The sequence below is a fragment of the Dreissena polymorpha genome, chromosome 13, assembly GCF_020536995.1.
Source record: "Dreissena polymorpha isolate Duluth1 chromosome 13, UMN_Dpol_1.0, whole genome shotgun sequence".
Lineage (NCBI taxonomy): Eukaryota > Metazoa > Mollusca > Bivalvia > Myida > Dreissenidae > Dreissena > Dreissena polymorpha.
The window spans coordinates 33968079-33981152 of record NC_068367.1 but is presented as its reverse complement, the minus strand read 5'-3'; the positions used below and the strand labels follow the sequence as shown (position 1 = coordinate 33981152).

General features: G+C 33.4%; 3 protein-coding genes across 6 annotated transcripts in view; 1 reads left to right on the top strand and 2 right to left on the bottom strand.

Annotated features, from left to right (window-relative positions):
• Positions 1-13074, top strand: part of LOC127855901 (bromodomain adjacent to zinc finger domain protein 2B-like) — a 364850-nt gene that overhangs the window by 174200 nt on the left and 177576 nt on the right. The gene's annotated exons all lie outside the window — the stretch shown is intronic.
• Positions 1-13074, bottom strand: part of LOC127855902 (uncharacterized) — a 328965-nt gene that overhangs the window by 154234 nt on the left and 161657 nt on the right. The gene's annotated exons all lie outside the window — the stretch shown is intronic.
• The window catches only part of LOC127855903 (uncharacterized), a 233546-nt gene that overhangs the window by 154234 nt on the left and 66238 nt on the right, over positions 1-13074 (bottom strand). The gene's annotated exons all lie outside the window — the stretch shown is intronic.

Here is a 13074-nt window from a genome sequence, read left to right as displayed (position 1 = left end):
AGCACTATGAACACTTCGGACAGTGGGCTACACCACACCGTCTCTCTGATGTACGAAGGCGGCCGTCATATTGGATTTGGACCTACTTTAGAAAACAAGATGGCAGCCCCCTCGTAAAGAGGAAAAATTAAAATGTGTGTTTTAGCTCGTCTTTTTCAAGATAACATTCTTTAAGTAATAATTTAATGTAGATCTGTGAATTCCCACAACGTACTTAAAAACTTGTTAAAATTTAAAGATTCCATTATTGACATAGGAGTACTTATAGTATTGACATCGAGTAACTTTAAAAATTCAATCGACTGTTTTCGTTATATTTTGTGACACTACGAGGATTGCGGGAAAACTGAGGATTGCTTACATAAACTTGATAAAGTATGAAACAAATCACTCATTGTATGATCATGGATGGCTGAGTGGTCTAAACGGTAGACTTTTACTCCAGAGGTCAATGGTTCGAGCCCATTTGAGAGTTACTTTTATATTTTTAGCTCACCTGAGCACAACGTGCTCATGGTGAGCTTTTGTCCGTCGTGCGTTGTCCGTTGTGCGACGTCAACATTTGCCTTGTTCACTCTCTAGAGGCCACATTTATTTTCCAATCTTCATGAAATTTGGTCAGAAAATGGTTACGTTTGCTTGAAAACATGGCTGCCAAGGGGAGGGGCATTTTTCCTTATATGGTTATATATGGCTATAGTAAAATCTTGTTAACACTCTAGAGGCAACATTTATTGTTTGATCTTCATGAAACTTGGTCAGAAGATTCATCCCAATAATATATTGGACGAGTTCGGAAATGATGCCGGTTGGTTGAAAAACATGGCCGCCAGGGGGCAGGGCATTTTTCCTTATATGGCTATAGTAAAACCTTGTTAACACTCTAGAGGCCACATTTATTTCCAGATCTTCATGAAATTTGGTCAGAAGATTTGTCCCAATGATATCTTGGATGAGTTCAAAAATGGTTACGTCTGCTTGAAAAACATGGCTGGCAAGGGGCGGGGCATTTTCCTTATATGGCTAAATATGGCTATAGTAAAATCTTGTTAACACTCTAGAGGCCTCATTTATTTTTGATCTTCATGAAATTTGGTCAGAAGATTCATCCTAATTATATCTTAGACGAGTTCCAAATGATGCTGGTTGGTTGAAAAACATGACCGCCAGGGGGCGGGGCATTTTTTCTTATATGGCTATAGTAAAACCTTGTTAACACTCTAGAGGCCACATTTATTGTCCAATCTTGATGAAATATGGTCAGAAGATTTGTCTTAATATCTTGGATGAGTTCGAAAATGGTTACGTTTGCTTGAATAACATTGCCGCCCAGGGGATGGGCATTTTTCCTTATATGGCTATTTAAGGCTATAGTAAAATCTTATTAACACTCTAGAGGCCACATTTATAGTCCGATCTTCATGTAACTCGGTCAGAAGATTCATCTCAATAATATCTTGGACGAGTTCAAAAATGATGCCGGTTGGTTTGAAAACATGGCCACCACAGGGGCGGGGCTATTTTCCTATTATGGCTATAGTAAAACCTTGTTAACACTCTAGAGGCCACATGTATTGTCCAATCTTCATGAAACATGGTCAGAAGATTGGTCTCAATGATATCTTGGATGAGTTCGAAAATAATTATGTTTGCTTGAAAAAATGGCTTCCAAGGGGCGGAACATTTTTCCTAATATGACTATAGTAAAATCTTGTTAACACTCTAGAGGCCACATTTACTGTCCGATCTTCATGAAACTTGGTCAGAAGATTTATCCCGATAATATCTTGGATGAGTTCAAAAATGATGCCTGTTGGTTGAAAAACATGGCTGCCAGGGGGGCGGCGCATTTTTCGATCTTCGTGAAACTAGGTCATAAGATTTGTCCCAATAATATCTTGTTATCTCAGGTGAGCGACTTTGGGCCTTTCAGGCCCTCTTGTTATTTAATTTTATTCTTGTTTTTTTATTGCAGCTTTTTATATCCAATAGTTGCCTTTATCATTATAGCATAGAGTCTATAATGAAAAACATAATTTGGAGAGTTCTTATGTTATAGTTAGATTTTGTGACATTACAAGGATTGCTTATATAAAATATAAAATAAAATAAACTACTGACTACTACTGATTGACCATTGGTTTAAGCACTTGGCTTTTACTCCAAGGGTCAGGGGATCGAGCAAACTTAAGGAAGACTTCCTTTCTTTTTTTTTTCTTTTTTTTTATTGAGGTTTTTTGTTCAAATGTTTACTTATCAATTTAAAGTATTTAATAACAAACTTCAATACATGTATTACATGTGAAAACGTCCCTTTGAAATTGCTAGTTTTCCTCTTACATGCCCTTGGATTTTGAGATAGAATACTTTCCTCTCCAGAGGAAAGAGGTATGGGTTTGAATCCCATCAGGGGCTTCAGAGGTTGATTCATTTTGAGACAAATGTTAATATTTGCTTAAGTGTATCCCAAAATTAACCTTATATTAAATAAATAACTGTGAAAGATAATTCAAAATAATGTTTGATTCTATATACATTGTGATCCATGGACATGAACATTCAATTATGCAAGAAACATGTATGATTTGAGGGAAGAATACTACAGCAAACTTAGAATGGACATTCATTTTACCGGTAGATTGTTAAGTAACTAAAACTATAAATGCTGTAAAGCTTGTGTATGACGTCCTTGCTTCTGGACAGCAGAACAGTTTATATATATATATCCAGGTTAATTTGTATAAATACCGGGTAAGACCTCGTAACATATTTATATACATGAAAGCTATACATTTATGATGATGACATTATGTGTTTCCCTGTAAATTTACAGAGAAAATATACTACAGCCGCACGTCACTAGAGTTGTTAAAAGGGCATTAAGACAGTATTGTTCCTGACTTTTGCCCATTTTGACATGTTCTTATAAACAAGAGGGCCACGATGGCCCTGTATCGCTCCACTGCTGAAAAAAGGGCTGAAACAAATATCCTGGGCATGTGCAAATACTTAAATATAGGCCCTATTTAAGCACATGCACACTTTTGTGACCCCCTGAGCTGGGTCAAATTTAACCCCAGGGGCATAATTTGAGCAAACTTTGTAGAAGACTACTACCCTTCCCAAAATAAAATACGCTTTTTACCAAAATACGCTTAAAAAGTGTATTTTTTCTGCGCTTTTTACTAAAAGTGTATTAATTCTGCACCTTTTTCATTAGTAAGTGCACTAAAGTGCATTTTTTCTGTATCTTCATTTTCTTCAAGCGTATTTTTCTGTACTTTTTTATCTAAGAAGTGTATCTTTTTCAAAACAAGTGTATCTTTTGTAGACAAAGCGTATCTGTTTATGCAAGAAGTGCATTTTTGTGCATTTAAGTGTTTGTCAAAAAATACGCTTTCTGTACAAGTGTATCTTCTTAAAAATAAGTATAACTCTAATATTCTGTGTATTTTTAATCATTTGACTTAATCAGAACACTATAGGAAATAACTGAAGTTAAAAGACAGCAAAGCTTTAATAGCAGGTTTGCACTGAATTCTTTCTTATCTTCACAATATATTAATGGTCTTATTGTTGAAATTTGTCTGCTCATAAAATGAAACAAAAAATTAAGCAACCCACATAAGTTTTTTTTAAGTTTATTCAAACCATGTAATACGCGATATATCACTATGATGTGAAAAATCATTAAAATAAAAATGTAATAATTACCTATCTATCTATTTTGTATCTGTCTGTCTATTCTAATCAATATTAAAATATTAAAATATATCTGGTTAAATAACAATTATGAATTAAGTCAATAAATAACACTTTCCAATAAATTGAAATAAGTGTAAATGTTCTGTCAAATACAAATATGTTTTAAAGCAATATTTCAACTGTTGCCATTCTTATTCAGTTTTATATGATACCATCATATCCATTTTCTTAACTTGCAATAAAATATAAAGATGCCAGACATGACCTGTGTTACATAAACAGTCAACAAAATAACAAGACAATACCTAAAAACACCCCTTTTCACACCACTAACAATAAACAGATAACAATCTGTCAGGCATTCAGAGTTAAACAGGGTACTGATTATCTAGGGGCAGATAAGGCTACTGATAGGGGTTGCCCAGACATGAGGCTGGAATGAGGTATAAGACTTTTGATTGGTTCAAATTTTTGCACAGGAAATTATTTGAAAACAACAACTTTTGAAAAACAAGCTTGTTTCAGCAATTGAATATTGAGCTAAATTAAATTAACATTGAGACTTATAATTGTTCTGTAAAATGTATTGAAAAACTGTCAGCATGAAGTTTTGTGTGATGAAAACATTGTGTTTTTTACTACAATTTGGAAATCAACAATAAGTTTGTTGGAAAAGAGGTTCAACTGTTTGTTTTTTTTTTTGGAATACTGAAGAACAGTTTTAACAGGTTTGTTCTGTCATTTCTTCATCCTTTTTTGTATTTAGTTTATTGAATTAATTATGATCATTATTATATTTATGTATTGTCACTGGGAAATGTAAATTGATAAGTTAATGTATTGCAATTTAAAGGAAAAACAACACAATTTGAAGCAAATATAGATAAACATATACATGACAAAGTGTACATGTTGTGTACAGTGAATTGTTGTGGTTGTGTTTTATGATTATTGTCATCTTTATTGTTATTTATAGATATTTCTGGTTATTACTGAACAGATTTCTTTCCCTTATATTTTAATGTTGAAGGTTAAAGTTTTGTCCAAAGAGCAAAAGGGGTTATCATACTACCTGATGTATGGACTTTTACACCAGGCTTTTACCCTGCACGAGCTGGCCAACTTGAGGGGAACTGAAGTGGGAAAACCTCGCCCTGTCCTTGAAAAAGAAAGCTGGATTTGTTGAGAGGTAAAACTATACAGGTTATTGCATTTTAAAAGCGTCACAATTCTGACCAATGTGACAAATATTTTTAGAGTTTGAAATGTGATAAAAGTAAATTACAAGCTTTGGAAAATTACCAATTGTAAATATTTTGTCAAAACTCCTTTTCTTTTTTTTTTTTGGTTCCAGAGTATCATTAAAGCTGAAATCCAGCGTGAAACCAGGGAGGTGAAGGCCATCGCACAGGCCATGTGCCGACTATTCACTCCCCACCAGCTTGTGACTTGCTCCATGAAGGGAGCAACAACTACAACGGGGTCACCAAGACCAAGCCTCCCCGCTGCTGAGAGAAATGCAACCATTGGTACGTTTTCTTCATCATAAAAATTTGAAGTACCAGTTACCCGTATAGAAATTCAATACACAACCGACACATATTTTTCAGATCACTTACTGTTTACAGTCGCATAAATGATCATTATATTACATCATTTGTGAAAAGGGGGAGTTTTTATTATCCAAGTGACAGTTAACAATTTTTATTTCTTTTTCATGAAGACAGGGATTGAAAAACTTTGTCCGTGTCTCTAGTCACTGTCACCAGGACAATCAGTTCTAAACTTATTTGTGTTGACTTCCTTAATATGCAAATATTTAACCTCTTTTTCTGGCTAGAGTATTTTCTATTTAAGAACAGATTTTTTTTTGGCATGTTTTTAAAATGAATAGTCTAGTACATTTTTTCAGATGTCATAGCCAAAACCTTTGACAAGCCTCTGGTGGATGTTGAAGAAAAAATGAGAGGTTGTTTAAGGCGTCTGCGGCTGATGCACAAGTAAACTGAAGTCTTTGTAAATAAAATGTGCTGTTAAAATAATTATGTAACCACTGTTTTCACTTTGTTATATAGATTTGCATCTGTTGCAACAACATTATCTTATTTTTGTGCTCCCGGTAGGGTCTCATATAGCAATTGAACTGTCCGTCTGTCTGTCTATCCGTCCGAAAACTTTAGCATTGGTCATAACTTTTGCAATATTGAAGAAAGCAACTTGATATTTAGCATGCATGTGTATCTCATTGAGCTGCACATTTTGAGTCAGGGTTGGCACCAATCGACCGCCCCCGGTTTTAACCGGCGATTTTACCGGTTAAAACCGGCCCGGTCAATACTCCCGAAGTGGTCATTACTGGTCAATACTGGTCGATTGAACTTTACCCCCAATTTTAATTTATATTCCATGCCTAATTAAACAATATTGATAATATAAATTAAACAGACATGTTGCCAATAATGTCTTAAGCTATTAATACCCACTATTTTATACCTGTTCATGCAATTTGTAGGCCAATCTCTCAAAATTTTGCAAATATGTCAAAGTTGGTCAATTGGATTTTTCTGGTTGATTGAACTTTTTTTCAATTCTAATGAATTATGATGCTCAGATAATTCTGTGCTTGATTCAACAATAACCTGTCAATTACTGTGTATGAGTTGTTCCTCATACCCCACTGTCCCCACAGTATTCTAACAGTCTTCTCACCTATACAGGTTGGGGCACCCAAAACTGATAATAGGGCCTTAAAAATGGCACCTTTTTGACACAATCCTTACTTGTCATGTATTCTTGCATTGATTTCCTTACATACTTTTTAAACTAAATAGTGAAAAAAACTTAAAGTTTTATTGATATAAGAATATAAAAACATAATAAGAAATATTAATTAAAAGAAAAAAAATAATTGAAAAGAAGTGTAGACCCACAATTGGAAAACATTATTTGTTGGCAAAATCAAGAACTTTGATTCATTTGAATACCAACTTTTTAATATGAAAGGGAAAAAAACTCTTAATACAGAAAGGAAACAAGTTAGAAGTAACTATTAAATTAAAAGCAAGTGCAATGTAATCTTCTTTTGTGTGAGTGAAATCCAGGTTTTACCTACAAAAAACCAAGTCGGTAAGCAAAAAGTGTGTTTAAAAGACACGCTTTAACCCGGTGCCAATACCGCAGGGTTTAACACGGTTTTAACACGGATTTAAACCGGGTTTTGCCCACTTTTTTGACAAGGGAAGTTTGGCAAGAAATTGTATTCAATACAGTATTCAAAACAGAGTAAGAATTAGGAAAAAAACGTTTTTACTTTTTTGCTATAGGACAATTTGGTTAAGCCTATGTCTTTCATAATTTTTTAACATATAATTCACATTGCTAATTTTTCCGAAATTCCCAGAGGCTGCAAAATTGTCCCAGAACACCTTTTTATAGTTATGGAAATAAATATCTTGTGGAATATTTTAACAAAAACAAATGTATTTTAAGAAATCATGTAACCAGTTCTTATTTATGTGTTTATTTTTGCGAATATAAACATAGTTGTAAATAGTTGTATACATTTTCCAAGTTGGGAAAGTTGTTTGGATCTTGCATGTGCTACTATGTTCATAGTGCTTTTAAATTTAGTATATATAATAAATATTTCCTTTATCTTTGATGTAATAATTATTTTTTGTAGCTCGAGAAACTTACATTTGTTGTGTGCGCCGCGTTACAAGTTTGGCAAGTAATATTATTTATTACTATATTCAAAACCTTGTTAGGACTGAGATAGAACGTTTTTACTTGTTCGCTATTTGACAATTTGGTAACCTATGTCTTTCATATTTGTTAATACTTTAACCCAATGTCTTTGATCATATTTGATTTCACATTGCAATTTTTGTGATATTGTTTAATAATGTATATTATTGACATGTTATTTTTCATTGTAAAAATGAATGTAACCCAAAAAGTATGGGGACAGGGAAACATGCTGTTAAAAATGCCTGATTGTATGCTGTGTTTTCGTTGAATGTAGATATTTTATTTAATGTAAATAAATATGTTTATTTACAAAGTTTAGTTGGTGTACTTGTTTCAGTTCATATTTAAACTGGTCACTTTTCATATCCAAATGAATGTATCTTTAAAATACTCATTTTTCAAAGATACACTTAAGTGTATCTTTATCTATCTTAAAAATACTTGTTTTAAAAAGATACACTTGAGTGAATTTTAAGTGCGCTAATACGCTTAAAAATACACTTGAGTGTATTTTTTTTATAAAATACACTTGAGTGTATTTTAAGTGCATTAATACACTTGAGCGTATTTTTTTTTAAACACTTGAGTGTATTTTAAGTGCACTTATACGCTTAAAAATACGCTCGAGCGTATTTTTTTATAAAATACACTTGAGTGTATTTTAAGTGCACTAATACACTCAAAAAAACGCTTGAGCGTATTTTTTAGTATAAAAAAATACACTTGAGTGTATTAATGCACTTAATTAACGCAGTTAAAATCCACTTAAATACACTTGAAGTGCAGTTTCTGGAGAACAAATAAAACTGAAGCGTATTAGTGCACTTTAGTACACTTAAATACACTTAAAAATACACTTAAGCGCATTAATACACTTAAAAAGTGTATTTTTTTAGAGAAAAATGCAGAAAAAAACACACTTTTTGCACAGAAAAAATGCACTTGGTAAAGTGAATAATACGGTGCCAATACCGCTGCGTTTTATGCACATTAAATGCGCATTTTACACACTTTTTCGGGAAGGGTATACCTCACTACATACAAAATGTGGGAGCCCTAGGTCCTAGAGTTAAGGACAAGAATATGTTAAAAGTTTTTCACAAAATAAGCAAGATATAAGCGTATATAATGTTCAATTTTGTGACCCGCGGGTCAGGGTCAAATTTGACCCAAAGGGCATAATTTGAACAAACTTGGTAGAGGACAATAAGATGTTACTGCATACCAAATTTGGTAGCCATAGTCCGAATGGTTTTCGACAAGAATATATTTAAAGATTTCACAAAATAGGCACTTTATAAGCGTTTATTCAATTTTGTGAACCCCTGGGGCAGAGTCAAAGTTGACACCAGAGGCATTATTTGAACAAATTTGGTAGAGGTTTTTTAGATGTCGCTACATACCAAATTTGGAAGCCCTATGCCTTATGGTAAAGGACAAGAGATTTTTAAAGTTTTCACAAAATAGGCACTATATAAGCATATAATCGATTTTGTGGCCCCCAGGGCAGGGTCAAATTTGAACCCTGGGGCATTATTTGAACAAACTAAGTAGATGACTATACAATGTCACTACATACCAAATTTGATAGCCCTAAGCCGGATGGTTATGGACAAGAAGATTTTTGAAGTTTTCACAAAATAGGCCTTATATAAGCATATGTTCAATTTTGTGACCCTCGGGGCAGGGTCAAACTCCAGGGGCATAATTTGAACAAACTTGGTAGAGGACTATAAGATGTCACTACATACCAAATTTGGTAGCCCTATGCCCAATGGATATGGACAATGAGATTTTTTATGTTTTCACAAAATAAGCACTTTATAAGCATATATTCAATTTTTTGTCCCTCGGGGCAGGGTCAATCTTTACCCCAGGGGCATAATTTGAGTAAACTTGGTTGAGGACTATAAGATGCCACTACATAACAAATTTATTAGCCCTAGGCCCAATTGTTATGGACGAGAAGGTTTTTAAAGTTTTCACAAAATAGGCCTTATATAAGCATATGTTCAATGTTGTGACCCTCTGGGCCGGGTCAAACTTGACCCCAGGGGAATAATTTAAACAAACTTAATAGAGGACTATAAGATGCAACTACATCCCAAATTTGGTAGCCCTAGGCCCAATGGTTATGGACGAGATCTGTAAAGTTTTCACAAAATAGACCCTATATTAGCATATGTTCAATTTTGTGACCCTCGGGCAGGGTCAAATTTGACCCCAGCGGCATAATTTGAACAAATTTTGTAGAGGACTATAAGATGTCTCTACATACCAAATTTGATAGCCCTAGGCCCAATGGTTATGGACGAGAAGATTTTTAAAGTTTTCACAAAATATGCCTTATATAAGCAATTTTCAAGATTGTGACCCCCGGGGCAGGGTCAAATTTGACCCAGGGGCATAATTTGAACAAATTTGAAAGAGGTTCACCCCAGGAACATTCCTGAGAAATTTCATCAGAATTGGACTAGTAGTTTAGGAGAAGAATATGTTTAAAGGAAAAGTTAACGCACGGACGCGCGCACGACTGACACAGGACCATTACATTAGCCCCGCTGGCCTTTGGCCAGTGGAGCTAAAAACTGATTATTTGTTTAGCGTGCAAAGGGGATGGAGGAACATTTGTTGGTGCCTTTTTAAAAAGTTGTTTCATTGTGTGGAATATTGAGTTTAAAAATGTATTCACAATGCCTAATATGTGGCAAGTTCCAACAAGGTCTGTGGTTTTTCACGTAAAAACAAGAGATGTGTTTGTCAGAAACATAATGCCCCCTATTGCGCCGCTTTGAAGCCGTATATTTGACCTTTAAGGATGACCTTGACCTTTCAGTACTCAAAATGTGCAGCTTCATGAGATTCACTTGTATGCCAAATATCAAGTTGCTATCTTCAATATTGCAAAATTATAGGAAATGTTAAATTTTTCGGACAGACAGACTGACAGACAGACAGACTGACGGACAGTTAAATAGCTATATGCCACCCTACCGGGGGCATAACAAAAACTGTATTCTTAATTGGTTTATTGGTGTTATGGCTAAAACAGGGCTGATCCATTACCTTTCCACCACCAGGTTCATTAGATACTTACTGGTGATATGTAATCTTGAAAGGATTTTTAATACAGTATGTCATTTTTGTTAGCACATATAAGTTGGTTTTACAAATTCACTGAGTGTAAACATTGGGCACTTATATAGCTCAAAGTGACCGGGGAACAAATTCTTGTGTTCTGATTTACATACATGTATTAACACTTGCAAAATTCAAAGTAAAGATTTAATTGTTTAAATTAATTGTTTAATTGTTCTCTTATTTCCAACAACTGCATAGATCTTAACATTGTAAACTGGTTGTTTTGTCTTTATTTCTACTTTTGCACATTCTTTTGTATTGCCCTCTTTATATTAACTTTCAACATATATATTATATCCAGTAATTGTAGATATCAGATGTTTTGTGATGTAAATGTGTAGGGTTCTTGTTACTTGTCACACCCATTTCCATTTCATAATGCCTTACCACTGATATAGGATATTAGTGATTTTTGATTAAGTATTTATGTAAACTTATTCTTTATGCTGATGAAAGTGTCATCCTTTATTCTCACAAAGATCCTAGTATCATCAGAAGAGTTTTTTATAAAGAACTTGAAAATTGTATTAAATGGTTAGTGGATAACAAACTGTCTTTACACCTTGGAAAAACTGAATGTATAGAGTTTGGTTCCAAAAGGAAATTATCTAAACTTCATAATTTTAATCTAAAATGTAATGATCACACTATTGTTTCTCAATCATCTGTTGAACACCTTGGTTCAATGTTCGACACTGATTTTTCTGCTACGTCTATTGTTAATAATATTATTAAAAAGGTGAACTCAAGAATAAGATTTGTGTATAGACAAAGCCACTGTTTAAATATGGAATTAAGAAAATTGGTATGTAACTCATTGGTTCAATGCCATTTTGACTATGCTAGCTCTTCATGGTACAATGGTATTAGTAAACAGTTAAAACATAGATTACAAGTTGTACCGAATAACGTTGTTAAATTTATCCATGGATATGACTCTAGAACATCTTTAAAAGTTAAAGATTTTAGAAGTATTGGTTGGTTAAATGTTCAAAACAGAGATAAGCAATTAACACTCAACCTTGTTTATAAAATTGTTAACAAGAAATGTCCTTCTTACATGACTTTTTTTTGTATAATAATTTTAGTTTAGTGTCTGATATACATAGTGACAACAGTAGACATAGTAAAAGTAACTTTTATTTACCTCAACGTCCGTAAGTGAATGGTTTTACCAGCACTTCTTTTTATTATAAAGCGATCAAAGACTGGAACTGTCTACCTGTTAATGTAAAAATCGTTAAGAAAAAATATGAATTCGAAAAGAAAGTGAAAACTTCACTCACAGACAATATGAAATTTAAAGAAAATGCTGATTTTATTTTTTAATAGTATTATTGTTTAAATTAATGTATTATGTTATTGGTTTTGGCCCAGAGGCGTTAGACATATCCTTCCACCAAATACACCCGAGAGACGATCGCCCTAATGGCGATATTGGTCCTTATATATCTATATTATCGTTTATATATATATATTTATTACTGTTGTTCAAATAAGTCATCAATACAGTGTACGTACATTTAAATGTGATGACAAGATAGTAGTATACATTGTGTAACTAGTGCTCTCTAATAATATATGCTAATTACTATTTGATCTCAATACTTTAGTCTCAAGTTGAAATGAATGATATTTTTATGCATATTAATGCCACCATTTTTGTACATTTTCCATCCATCTATAGGGCACCATTGGAAATAAGTTGCAAAACTTAAATGGGACATCCTGTGGTATATATATCATGTCTTGATTTCAACATCTTGTAACTACTTGTTATTTCAGATCTCTGCCAAAAACACTGACTAGTTACTTGTAACTGAATTTAAATGATTAACTTTGACTGTGATATTCAAAATGTGATCTATCAATGCATTATGACCCCAAATCTGTGATAATTGTTTTCCAATTGTTAAATGTTGTAAATTTACTGTATTGTATGATCTGTACTTGAATGACATATATATACATGTGCAGGAATAAATCAATATTAAGAAAAGTGTGACAGACACTGTTTCCAGACATATTACAGTTAAATTACTTCATGTCAGTAATGGCAGTCAGGGATGGAAACTACCTTTTTACAATTGTTGCCTGCACTGTCGACCATATTTAGTGATTTTGTTTTCAAGCTAAAGAGTACCGACCCAAAACCATGGGCATGTCTCTGATATGTATCTTAAAGTTTCTTAAAAGATAAATAATATAAATTTTAACAACACCGCTGCTCAGTTTTAACATTTCCAATACATTGTATGTCTTATTTTGAGAGGCCATTCTGAATGGAGTTCATTTCCAAAGGCAAAGTTATGCCTTAATATATGAATATTACCAAACTGAATATTGTTACACTGTTCATAATTTTAATGGCACTGGATTGTTTAAGGCTTTAAAAAGCTAGTTGCCTGGCCGGGATAACATCATCTGGAATTAAAATGCCTAGGATAAAATATAAACAATATCTGCCAGAATTACTGA